The sequence below is a fragment of the Gavialis gangeticus genome, unplaced genomic scaffold (genome assembly GCF_001723915.1).
Source record: "Gavialis gangeticus isolate Ggan-Ray unplaced genomic scaffold, GavGan_comp1, whole genome shotgun sequence".
Taxonomy (NCBI): Eukaryota; Metazoa; Chordata; order Crocodylia; family Gavialidae; genus Gavialis; species Gavialis gangeticus.
The window spans coordinates 5,203,022-5,216,110 of record NW_017728993.1 but is presented as its reverse complement, the minus strand read 5'-3'; the positions used below and the strand labels follow the sequence as shown (position 1 = coordinate 5,216,110).

General features: G+C 43.4%; 1 protein-coding gene across 1 annotated transcript in view; it reads right to left on the bottom strand.

The window, feature by feature from the left end:
• Positions 1-13,089, bottom strand: part of GNG12 (G protein subunit gamma 12) — a 56,567-nt gene that overhangs the window by 33,663 nt on the left and 9,815 nt on the right. Inside the window, exons 2-4 of the mRNA XM_019528419.1 lie at positions 10,754-10,814; positions 6,898-7,012; positions 5,232-5,321 (exon numbers count right to left, since the gene is read on the bottom strand). The gene's annotated coding sequence lies outside the window, so the exon portion shown is untranslated. The remainder of the gene's footprint in view (positions 1-5,231; positions 5,322-6,897; positions 7,013-10,753; positions 10,815-13,089) is intronic.

The window sequence follows — 13,089 nt, the reverse complement described above, 5'->3', positions numbered from 1 at the left end:
ATGCTGGGGACAAAAAATGGCATTCTTGTTTACCATAGTTATTTCAAAGTAATTGAAAACAATAGTATGGGGTGAAGTCAATGACCAAACTGAACAGTACTTAATATGTAAAGGACAAAAGTAGAACAGCACTAAACGTTCAAGGTAAAGCATCACCAAATAGTTATATCATTTTAAAGCATTTACAAGGAATAAAATGCATTTCATAAATACAGTGTAATACATTAAAATGATTGATGGAGACAGTGGCTTGTTGGGAAGGGATCTACCTCAAGCCGAAGGGGAAGGCACTCTTTTCGACTAGAATGGTGGACCTCCTGGATAGGGCTTTAAACTAATATCGCTCGAGGATGGGGGGGATAATTACTAGAGCAAGCCCAGGAAATGGCAACCAGGAAATCAGTAAGATTGGAAACACACTGACACAAGCTGAAGGACTGGATTTGCCTCAGCAAAACAGGAAGTCATGGGCCTCCAATGGTAGACTCAGATGCCTGAACACAAATGCAAGGAGCATGGGGAACAAGCAGAAAGAACTGGTTCTCCTGCTAACCAGTAAGGAACACAATCTCATAGGGATAATGGAGACCTGGTGGGACTCCACCCACAATTGGATCCCAGATATAGAGGGCTACATCTTGCATAGGAAGGATCACATAAGGAAGAAGGGCGGAGGTGTTGCTCTGTACGTGAAGGAGCAGTACACATCCCTGGAAACCAAGACTGGCAAAAAAGAACGTTGACTTGAGACCCTCTGGGTTAAGACAGGGGGAGGATGTGGTGAAGGAGATTTGACTGTAGGAGTATATTACAGACCTCTGAATCAAATGGAGGAGCTTGAGCTGGAATTCTCCAGACAACTGGCAGAGGCTGCATGCTCACGGAACATAGTTGTCATGGGTGACTTCAATTACCCAGACACCTCGTGGGAAAAGCACTCAGCTAGATCCAATCACTCATGTAACTTCCTCACTTACACTGAAGAGCTCTATCCCACTCAAGAAGTGTATGTGAAGACCAGGGGAATGACGCTCCTGGATTTGGTTTTGACCAAAGGTGATAATCTAGTGAATAACCTGAGGATCAGGGGTCATCTAGGCAACAGTGATCATGAAACTATCATTTTCACCAGCCACCACAAGGCAGGAAAATCAATTAGTAGGGTAAAAATCCTTGATTTAGGAAAGCTAACTTCTACAAACTTAGGAGATTGGTGAGTGAAGCCCTGCGGAACCATGGTCTGATGCGGAAAGGAATCCAAGAAGAGTGGTCGTTCCTCAAGCATAAGATCCTTACAGCACAAAGGAAGTCCATTCCTGTCCATAAGAAAGGTAGCAAAAGGGCTGGGAGACCTTATTGAGCCAAGGGGGAGGCCATGGACCTCCTGAAAATGAAAAGAGAAGCTTATAAGAGATGGAAGCTGGGAATTGCCTCCAAAGAGTACACAGGAATGGCCTGCACCTGTAGGAAGTGGATTAGAAAAGCAAAAGCAGAAAAAGAATTCCAACTGGCAACAGAAATTAAGGACAATAAAAAGTCCTTCCTTTAGATATGAAGGAAGCAGGAGAAAAAAATAAAGGAAATGTTGGACCCCTGCTGAACACAATGGGACAGCTGATAGCTGACACTCAGGAGAAAACCAAGCTCCTAGATGAATATTTTGTGTTGATATTCTACCAGACTAAGGGTGTTAGCTTGCCTGACAGGATGCACAGGGACAAGGAGGGGGTGATCACTCACCTTTAATCAGTGAAGATCTTGACAGTGAATATCTAGAGAAGCTGGATAGCTACAAGTCAGCAGGACCAAATGAATTATATCTGACAGTGCTGAATGAACTGGTTGATGTCATCACATGACCCATGGCAAACGTATTTGAGAACTCATGGCACTTGGGAAAAGTCCCAGAAGACTGGAAGAGGGCCACTGTGGTGCCTATCTTCAAGAAAGGAAGGAAGAGCACCCAGGGAATTATAGGCCAATCAACCTGACCTCGATCTCTGGGAAAAATTATCAAAGAATCCATCAGTGATAGGCTAACAGAAGGCAGTTTTCTAAATGACAGCCAACATGGCTTTGTTGCAGGCAGGTCATGCTTGACCAACCTCATCTCCTTCTACAATCAGGTAACTCGCCACTGGGATAAGGGAAATGAGGCTGATGTCATGTTCTTGGATTTTAAGAAGGCCTCTGATTTGGTCTCCCATGAAGTCCAAATGGTAAAATTGGGACACTGCAGCCTTAATAACTTAATGGTCCATTGGCTAGGAAACTGGCTGTGAGGTCAGACCCAGAAAGTGTTAATAGATGGAACTGAGTCAATATGGCAAAAAGTGACCAGTGGTGTCCCCCAGGGTTTGGTATTCAGACCAGTGCTTTTCAACATACTCATCAAGGATTTCGATATGGGTGTTAAAAGCATACTGGCAAAGTTTGTGGATAACACCAAGTTATGGGTGAGTGAAGTCATGCTGGAGAACAGGCTGAGGATACAAGCTGATCTGAACAGGGTTGTAAGGTAGGTGGATCAAAACTTGATGATGTTTAACACTGAAAGTTGTAAAGTGCTCTATCTGGGGAGAAATAATCCACCACATACTTACAGGCTCAGCAGTGCTACACTAGTTAGTACCACAACTGAAAGAGACCTAGGGGTCACAACTGACAACAGAATGAATGTGAGCTACCAGTATGATGCCATAGCCGGCAGAAACAATACACTGGCAAGCATCAACTGATGCATCTCAAGCAAAACTAAGAATGTCATCCTCCCGCTCTACTCGCCGTTAGTGAGGCCATAGCTGGAGTACTGCATCCAGTTCTGGGTGCTGCACTTCAAAAAGGATGTGGAGAAGCTTGAAAGAGTCCAAAGAAGGGCCAGAGGAATGATTAGAGGTCTGCAGAACAGGCCATATGAGGAGAGGCTGGGAGAAGAGAAAACTTAGGGGGGACTTGGTGGCAGTCTATTCTAATATAATAAAAGGGCTTTGTCTGTCTGTCTGTGTGTGCCTGTCCGTAATGCTTCTGGCCAACTATGCACATGCCACCGAAAGAGCAGGTGGCAACTGGCTGCATGGGACCAGGCTGCGCAGGCCCAAGTTTGAGCTGCTGCCAGGAAAGGTTGTGGTGGTGGTGAATGTGCCCCAGCAACCCAAGCAGTGGGGCTTCCCTACACCTCCCTGCCTGAGGGCAAAGGTGGGGGAGGGGGATCATGGTGGCAACACCCCCCAGAACAGCTGACAGGGAGGGAGGGAGGGAAGCGGAGTGAGGGGAGGCAAGGGGGTGGGGTTCATGGTGGCAGCTGTTATCAGGGCTGGGAAGCAGGGAGGGGAGCAGGAAGGGGGCCCCGACCACAGCCAGTAGGGAGGAGGCGGCAGGTGAGGATCATGGCGATAGCTGTTGTCAGGGCCGGGCAGCAGGCAAGGAGGGGAGGAAAGCAGGGAGGTCAGGGTATGGGGGGATCACAGTGGCCAGCACCCCCGTGCTGCCTGGACCTGACATCAGCCATCAGGGAGGGGAGGTGGGGGCTGGCAGCCCCCGCACTGAAGGCTGGAGGAGGTGGTGGCAGAGGGAATCTTTACATGGCAGGCCCCGAAGGGTAAGTGGGGGGTGAGGGTGGGGCCATGCAAACACTACCTGAAATCCATCACTCTTGACAGGCAGTTAGCTAGTAAGTATATAAGTGGTGAACATCAGGGGCTGGAAGAGCATCTGTTCACCAAGGTACCCCAGGGGAAGACTAGGAATAATGGACAAACTGCTACAAGATTGCTTCAGATTAGATATAAGGAAAAACTTCTTTATGATTTGAGTGTCCAGAGTCTGGAACAGACTCCCCCCAGCGGTGATTTAGTCACCTACCCTAGAGATCTTCAAAAGATGCACACCTTGCTGGGGTCATTTGACCCCAGCAGTCTTTCCTGCCTAAGAGCAGGGGGGCTGGACCTGATGAGATCATAAGGTCCCTTCCAGCCCCCAACTTCTATGAACCTATGGCCCTCTCCTTGCTCTCTGTCATTTCACTTTCCATCAAAACACTGACAAAAGTGAAAATGCTAAATGAGTTTGAATTATTTAGTTTCATATAAAGCCTTGGGACTGTTATAAAGGTTATGATTCTCCTTAATCTGATTTTTTTCCCTCTTTTCCAGATCTGTTTCATGTATTTCTTTAACACCATCTGCTTTGAGGAGAAAGGGGCACTAGTGACTGAAGTACAAGTGTAACCCAGTGCTGAGCGGTATATTAATTCTTCTGTGTCAATGCAGGGAGGATACAAATTTCTTTTATACATTTAGCTAGAGACTTGCCTCTAGCTCAAGCTGCACCAGCTCATGTATTTAGCCTCTGTAAATCCATGGTTCAATCCCTGGTGTGTCAGCCAAGATTTGTACTATTTTGATTAGTAGCTATGTGACTTAACTTTTTATTAAATACTTCTGCAAAACAGCAGCATTATTAGGCCCAGAAGCAGGAGAAAGCAGGGCTGTTACTTTTGTCACAGCCAAAGCACACAGAACCTACAAATACAGCAGACCCCTAAAAAATTTCAAATGGAGGTGTGGACTCCTTTGAATTGTAAGTGTGGGTATTCACATACTTTTGACTGATCATAGTCATCTTTTTCAGACTCCTTAGACAGTCTACGGACACCCAGGGGCCCGTGGACCACAGATTGAAAACCACTGCCTTAAGGTAATGGAATGGGGAACATGAAGGTTGCATGTGGGAGGGAAAGAGGATTCATGTTCAGGAAGGTTACAAAAATGGGTGCAGAGGGAAAAAACAGAAAACATCTGCATACCCTATCAAAATCACACTGAGCAGCCTCAATTCCATGCTGAAAAACTGCCTATATGTGATCACCCTGCTTGTTGTAAATTTCAGACCTGGGAGATAACATTTTCAGAGCGAATACCACAAAAGTTATCCATCCAAAGTAAAAATATTTTGATGTCCTTTAGCATAATATTGGAATTGGAAAAACCATTGAAAGGCAACCAAAAATTCTATATTCCCCCTCCAGGTGACTTGCCCAGTCTGGAGAAGCAGCCAGTATAAGGTAACTCAGTTTCACATCCCTTTCCAGCTAAAATAAAATTCTTGTATCCTTCCAGAAACTTCTATTTCAGAGCTAAATATCAGATTTGTAGCTTGCTCTGCTGTTACATGTGCAGCCTACTTTCTAATCATGAATGCAATGACAGGAAATCATAACATGACACACTTACTTCACCGCTGATGTAGTGTGCTGTTCTCTTCACTTTGTTGTAAACCCCCGTGTTTCCACAGCCTTCCTAAGATTAGAGCAAGGGCGACACCTAGTGGACGACAATAAGAGAAAAGTCGTGCCAGCAATCACAAAATCGATATGCCGTGAAACATATAGCCCGATTTTATCTTTTTATTTTGAGTTGAATCCGACTTGAATGTTTGTGCTTAGGTGAAAATTTAGTCTTGAACTCAAGAAATATAGGAGGTAGCTGGCCATCACTCTTAGGGGATGGAACAGGAGGGAGAAGGGTGGAGACTTAGCCTACAGTGCCAGCTGCGTTGCAAGCTCTGGCCCATGCTGGCAAAAGGTGGCAAACACCTAGTTTTGGCTATCTGATTTTGGGGGGCCAGGATTCTCTCTCTCATATATTTGTTCAGCACCTAAAACAATAGAAATTAGGGGTAAAATTTTACGCTGGGCCAGCACTCACAAGTTGAGATGAAGAAAGGAACTTAGATGGCTTTGACATTTGTACCTTCCTGATCCTGGGTTACTCTGGGGGATGGAGGGATTGCTGGCTGAACTCAAGATAGTCCTTGGGGCATAAAGATCAGCAGTTTTCCTAGGATGTCCCAGTACTGTAGGCTACAGAAAATTATTTTCTTATTTCCTATGATTATCCTCAAAAGATTTACAATGCTTACTAAGTACATGGTAAAGGATTATATATCGCAAGATGCAAAGTAAGATTGAAATAAATACACTAAGATTGATTAGTGGTTTAAAAGCCTGGTACTGGAATGTGAGGTCTAATCAGAACAATACTTGTGTTTAACTCTTGCTTAGGTGATGATTTTATATACATCTCGCCATCACTTCTATAATAAACCATAATCTAACAATTTTTGTAAACAGCTGTTTTCATCTCAGGATCAATATCATATCTGTGGCATGTAGAAACAAAATATAATGACTTTCCCAAGGTATGTGGCAAATCTGCGTGTACGCCCAATGGAAAAAAATCTTTTTTGTAAGAAAAAACAATTCCAATTATTACTTGAAGTTACACAAGTACTTTTAAAACAAATATTACAGCACTTCACCAGTATCCTTTAGCTCAGCTACCTCCCACACTACATTAAAAAAATTATTAGGCAAGAATAAAGAAAATAGAGGGTACTTACTTCTAGCATTCCCAACTAGATTCACTATACTGGAATCTTTGGTTATGACCCTGCAAAACCTTACTCCCTTTACTTACAATCAATGGGACTACTTGTGTAATGGGCCACTTGTGTGCTTTTGACTTTTCAAAGAAGTCTTTCTTTTAGGGTGAATGGCACTTGCAGTTTTGTCAAACACAACTAACTGCTGGTTAGAGGAACAGTAGAAAGTCTACATTTTTATTTATTTGTTCACATTCCCAAACGTTTAATGTAAATGAAAGAACAGAAGTGAAAGCTCACCATTGGATCTCAGTTACTTTGAAAGAGTTCTGAAAATCATATTATTTAGGTAATATCCACAAACTGACATTTATCAGAAGAATTAATATTCTTCAACAAATTGTGGCATAGCTTCTTCAGAGAATATTACAATTACCCTCCAGGTGGTGCCACAAACCTAACATATGACTGAAAAGATTACCAACTAACTACAGCTATACAACTTTATTTACTTACAGCATGAAGAGCAGAGCTGGTCTTTTAGTTATAGTACAAGATTGGGAGTCACAAGGTTTGGCTTCTGTTTCCAGCTCTGCCACAGACAGGTGAGACCTTGGACAAGTTCTTTAATCTGTAAAACAAACATAATATGAACATGAAAGAGCTGCTTGAAAGATTGTTTGTGGAGGGGGCTTTAGGGTTCTCAGTAGAGAGACAGTATAGGAGTGGAAAGTAATTGATTATTTTTAGTTGTATGCATTTATCAAAGCCTTTATTTTAATTTTGTATTTGGGCAGATATTTAGCAAACAAACTACGCCAAGATGTTGTATAATGGTTCTCTTATTTTGATATTCTATTTATTCTTTTAAATTATTCTTTTCCCTTACTGAATGTGGCCCTGGGACTTTGTTGGGAAGAACATATTAAAAAAGTGGTGTATTTTAAGAGTTAAACAAAAATAGTTTAACACATACAGAAGTTCAAAAATTATCCTCGATTTACTTGCAGTGAACTGATACTGAAAACTAAGAAGAATGCCATTTGTCTGGATGGAAGAAGAAACCCATCCCAAGTAACAAGGAATGCTAAAAAATTACTACCATATTCTAACAGCTGCAAGGCTCACCTGGCTGCAAGCTGAGTGGGTGAGCCATGCTTAAGAACTCTACACAAAAAGGGCAGCAAAAAGTTTTCCAGACAGGAGGGTAGGCCGTGCACAGTGCATGCTTTTTATTGGAACATTTAAACTGTGATGCAAACCCAGGGCTCTGACTGGCTGCTATTGAGCTATAAAAAGCTGAGAGGGGGGAAAAGAAGAGGAGAGAAGAAGAAATGGAGCCAATTCCAGCCTGGAGAGAGGGAAGAGAGACAGCCTGCCAGCCAGGGGAAACAGAGCTAAAACCTGCCCAGGGAGCAGACATCAGGAGAGGGAAGAGCCTGTGTCATCCCACAAGGAGCTGATTCCTTACTGGGTTTGGAGCTGTGCAACCAGGGACACAGGTGATAGGGAAAGAGTGGGGAGGGGGTTGGTAAGCAAAGCTGGTAAGCTTACCTGGAGCTGGGAGAAGCTGCATGGTCAGAGACCTGCAGAGGGAAGCCCCTTTCTGAGCTGGAAAAGCTCTAGCTGCAGAGGAAGATCTCCTGTTTGCGAGTGGAGGTGCTGGGAGAGGGAGACAGCCCCGAGAGAGAGTGGGCCGAGAGGCCACAAACTGTGTCTGTGTGAGGGGACACCTAATCCCATAATGTTTGCAGAAGGTGTATTTCCAGAAGGAAACAAAACAGAGCCTATTGCCTGCAGCAGCTGTCCAGAGACTTGTTTGGCTGTACTGTCAGGAAGGATCAAAGGAGTCCATTTTCTCCGGAGCAACAGAAGCATCGCCTAACATCTAGGGGCAGATCATAGTTATTAGGCCTGCTCAAAGCGGCAAGCATTCGCTTCGGATTTGGATTTGGCTGATTCGGAGGACAGTGATTCAATCTGGAGATCTGAACCACTGTCCCAATTTGATTCAGCCGAATCAGATCCGAAAGACTTGGTGCTGCTTCAGAGATTAGACCGTAGACTAAACAGGCAGCTGACACAGCTGCCTCCAGATGGTAAGTCTGTTAGGGTTGGGGGACAAAAGGCGCGTGGGAGAAGGAGGGACTGGGGCTGGGGCTTGGATAAGCTGCAAGGATGTGGGCGCAGCAGCGCTCAGAGTGGGGGCTCTGCCTGCTGCTGCTTGGCATATGGGCGCGGCCTGCTCCGGGTGGAAGGGAGCAAGTGGCAGCACAGCACAGCCCCTGCTCCCAGTGCTGCTGCACCCGCATTGCAATTGGCTCCCCCCCAGTGCCAGCTGGGCAAGCAGCAGCAGGACATAGCCCCCACTCCCAGCGCTGCTGCACCCACATCACAATCCCCCCCATGCCGGCTGGGCAAGCAGCAGCAAGGCATAGCTCCAGCGCTGCCACGCCCACATCAGCACTGGGAGCAGGGACTCTGTGCTGCTTCCGCTTGCTAGGCAGCGCAGAGGGGCAGGTTCTGCCGCCGCTTGCCAGCCAGCACGGAAGAGCACAGGAACTGGGAGCAGGGGCTATGCCCTGCTGCTGCTTGCCCCCTTCCACCCGGAGTGAGCCATGCCCGCATCCCACCCCCACCACGCCCCAGCTGGGCAAGCGGCAGCAAATGTTGCAGTTGTACATTATATCCAAATTGTTGATTTTATTATTAACTATTGTTGTAATATTATTTTATTTATTTCTTTTCTGTATATAGATTGGTTGTATATAATAAAGAAGCAATGTGTTCATTGGGTTTGGAGTGAATTCCTGGGCATTGAGGGTGAGGGACACACCTCTCCACGGGGCACCCGAGTCAGCAGATCTGCCTGAGGGGGGTGTTGCAGGGCTACTGGCACCCTGAGGACACGAAATCTAGTGCATCATCCAGCCTAGCATGCCAGCACAGGTTACAATATTAAAGATGCCCAAGTAGAGATTCAGGCATCTCCACACAAAACAGTGAGAGACAGCTCAAATCACTAGAGTTTTATACAAGCTGAAGAGTTTTCTATCAAAAGTTGGACATGCCTGCCCCTTACTTTATCATCCACAGATACAAAAGAAAAGCCATCATCATTGGTTTCAGACTTCTGCAGTATTATCCAAGTGCCTGATTTCAAACATGGCCTAGCACCCTAATAGAACTCCCTAAAAACATTTATTAACTTCTGCACACCAATCTTCCCCTGAAGAAAAATAAACTGACTTTTGCCTGCTGTGATCACACTCCATCCTGCAGGGATGACTACCAAGCCCTCAAACTTTTATAGACAAACAAGGGCAAGGAACCCATTTCATAAATTTTACAGAAGACAATGCTTAACCTTATTTTTGGAAACCTTGGTACTCTGGTTATTCTGATCTGACAGAAAATTGAAGCACTGAAACAGACAGGATGGATCTCAGGGGCTACCCACAGATCTACCAATTAATTAAATCTCCATTCCATGCAACCTCTATCACCCCACTCTTCTTGACATATAGGTCTTTGTCAGCAGAAGTAGAAGCTTTTAGATATCTATAGAGAAGACATCTGTTAGCTCCATCGGTATCCAACACCACTAGCAAACCCACTGCTGCTGATTCTTCTGCTCTAATCAGAACAGTGCTAATTAGAGCTGGTGGTATCTGAGAGGAATTACAACACCATATTAAAAGATGCGAATGGCCCAATTACACTGTGCTAATTCCAATGCAGCTGAATCAGTGCAAGCATTTGTGCAAAGTTTTAGAAAATTCAGATCTCAATGGAGTGTTCAGAATCTCTGACTCCACAAAGTGGCAAGTCTACAAGCATCTTGGCTTCCTAATCCAGACCTGGCACTAGCAGCCATGGTTCTGCTCACTTCTACTCAACCACAGATGAACACTGAATCCTGCCAAGGGATTAGGGATAGCGGAGAGGGGAATAAAAGAGAAAAGGATTGAGAATGGGAAAGAGAATGCTTTTGGGGGGCAAGAGAGAGAGAAAATATGAGGATGTATTAAGGGTGGAAGAGAAACAAAGTGGAAGTAAGAGGAGAGAATAAACAAGTTAAGGAACAGATATATAAAAGAAAAAAGCATAGAGCATAGAGAATGAGTAATGTGGTTTTCCTATCAGAAAAACCTCCTGAGCATGCAAGGTATCTATTCCAGAGCAACAAGTTTGTTTAAATTTCAAGTCAAATGATAAATGTTGCTTTTAGGGGAGGATTTGTAGGGGTTGGGTTTTTTTGTTATGTGAAAGTAGAGGTAAGACACCTGGCTTGAGAAAAAAGAGTGTCATGTCATTTTATATATTGCAACCAAAGGAAGAAATGTGTGTATGGGTGTTGTTGGAAGCTTACCTAATATAGGCATTTTTTTTCACTTGTTACAGCTTGCTCAGGTTTAATTAGTGCAGTAAATCTGAAAGACAACAAAATCAAAGTGCACATGTACAAACAGCATAAGAAAAATTAAATATAAGCATTTTTGTAAGTTGATTCTAATCACAAAGACTTCAACAGTTTGAAAGTTTGCTTATAAGCAGAACCCACCCCCTCACCTCAGAACAGCATGAGAGGCCATAGTCCCATATTTACAACACAGGGAGTTCCCCCAAATAAAATGGCAAAATCAGAAAGCTCCAAAGAGGAAGCAAAGAAGAACCACTTCACATTCCTCCTTAACATCGACTTGTAAAGTTACATCACCAAGAAATCGGAACAGCTTTTCCCCATCTCATAAATAAGGACTAGACAGAACATCATTAAGGACAGCTGCTATCTCCTTGAAAATAAAAATATAATCCTTTGTAGGTCTTTTCAGTCCAGTTTTCTGCATAGCCGGAACATCATCATGCCTAAGGTACTGGAAGCACTACAGTGATCCTCCAACTACAAGCCTCTTTAAAGAGCAGAGTCAGTAGTGAAACCCTGACTTCACTGAAGTCAACAGCAACTACTCTGCTGAACACAGCTGGGTCACATCATTTTACCCGTGCCTGACACTATTTATTGACTACTGAGCCTATAGCATGCTAGGTCACTTGTCTTCTAGATACATTTGATTTTTTTTTTTTTTTATCATAACATTTACTGTAAAGTGAGGCAGACTACATCATACATAAGCTTGTGGTTGTGACGTTCTGATACAACAAAAAAAAAAAACAACGCAATGCTAATTTGTCATTGTGGAACAAACTGTTTTTAAAAATCAAAGAAAAAAGCAAAAGTGTACAATCAAATGAAATGCTTTTGCTCTTACAGAGTAAGAAATTTTTTAGCTAAAAGCATCAGAAAGGACTGACCTGCACTGTCAGAGAGCAGAGCCAAGAAAGCTGTATATACAAGCAAAGAGCAAATGCAATATCAGTTTCAGGTATCCCAGGAGTTATCATGAACCGTGACAAAACGCAAGTTAAAAGAGGAAAGAGCGTCTTTTTACAGCCCATTATCCATCTCTTTTGTTTTTTCATATAACTAAGCATGGACATATATACTCTTTGCCTTCTGGGCTTTCAGAATAACATTAGGCAAAATAATACTTTTCTTTTATAAAAAAAGTAATAGCCCTTTCTTTATATGTCAAAGAATTAAATATTACATAAGAGCATTGGCCTTCTGGAGACCATTACTCCCAAGACTGTTCTTGTATACTTCATCAAAACTAGAATTTGAAGGTGCACTATCACAAGGTGTTCACTAACCCATTATAAAGCTCTTATGTAAAAAGCACACAACATTTATATATATGTCAACTTGGCCAGGTTAAAATCTAGTGAGGAACCTAACTTTTAATTCCATTTTAGCATGCACTTTTGTCTACACTATACTTTTCTTTACACATTAGAATGTTTTTTATTGTCTTCTATCAACATTAGGCGCCTATGCACAGGTGCCAAAGCTGCTCCGACATGCTGGAATTCTAGTGTGTCGGAGCTGACTTGATTGAGTCTGCTGCAGCGCGGCAACTGCTGCGCTCCACTAGCCTCCTGCATCTTGCATATCAGTGGCTCTGCACTTAAAAATGGTGGCAGGAGCACTTGAATTAAATTTCAAACAAGCTTTAGGTCAAGCGCCCCACAACCATTTTTAAGTGTGGAGACACTGATACACAAGACACAGCAGTGCTTTAATTAGAGATGGTATCAGAGCTGCTCTAATTAAAGGGCCATCCCTCCACCACTATGTGTAAAAGTGCCCATTGATTTTAACCTATTGTTTCTCTAACCAGGGCGCACATACCCCTGAGATGCACATGGCAAATTTTTAGAGGACAGAATAGGAAAGAAGAAAAAGAGGGAAACACAGCTACCTCTCGCTTAACATTGTAGTTATGTTCTTGAAAAATGCAACTTTAAGAGAAACAATGTTAAGCAAATCCAATTTCCCCATAAGAATTAATGTAAAGTGGGGAGGGGGGGGTTAGGTTTCAGGGAAAAAATTTTCATCAGATAAAAGACATATACAGTATAAATTTTAAATAATTTTAAACAAACAATTTAATACAGGTATAAATTTTAAATCACTTATACAATCACAACAAGTTAGAACAAGCAACAAGCCTGGTGAGGGGGCTGTGGGTGCTCGACCACCTGGGCGACAGTGATCATCACCTGCTGGAATTCACCATCCAGCGCAAGGTGGCAAAGGCATGCAGTAAGGCAGCGGCCCTGGATTTTAGGAGGGCAAATTTCAAC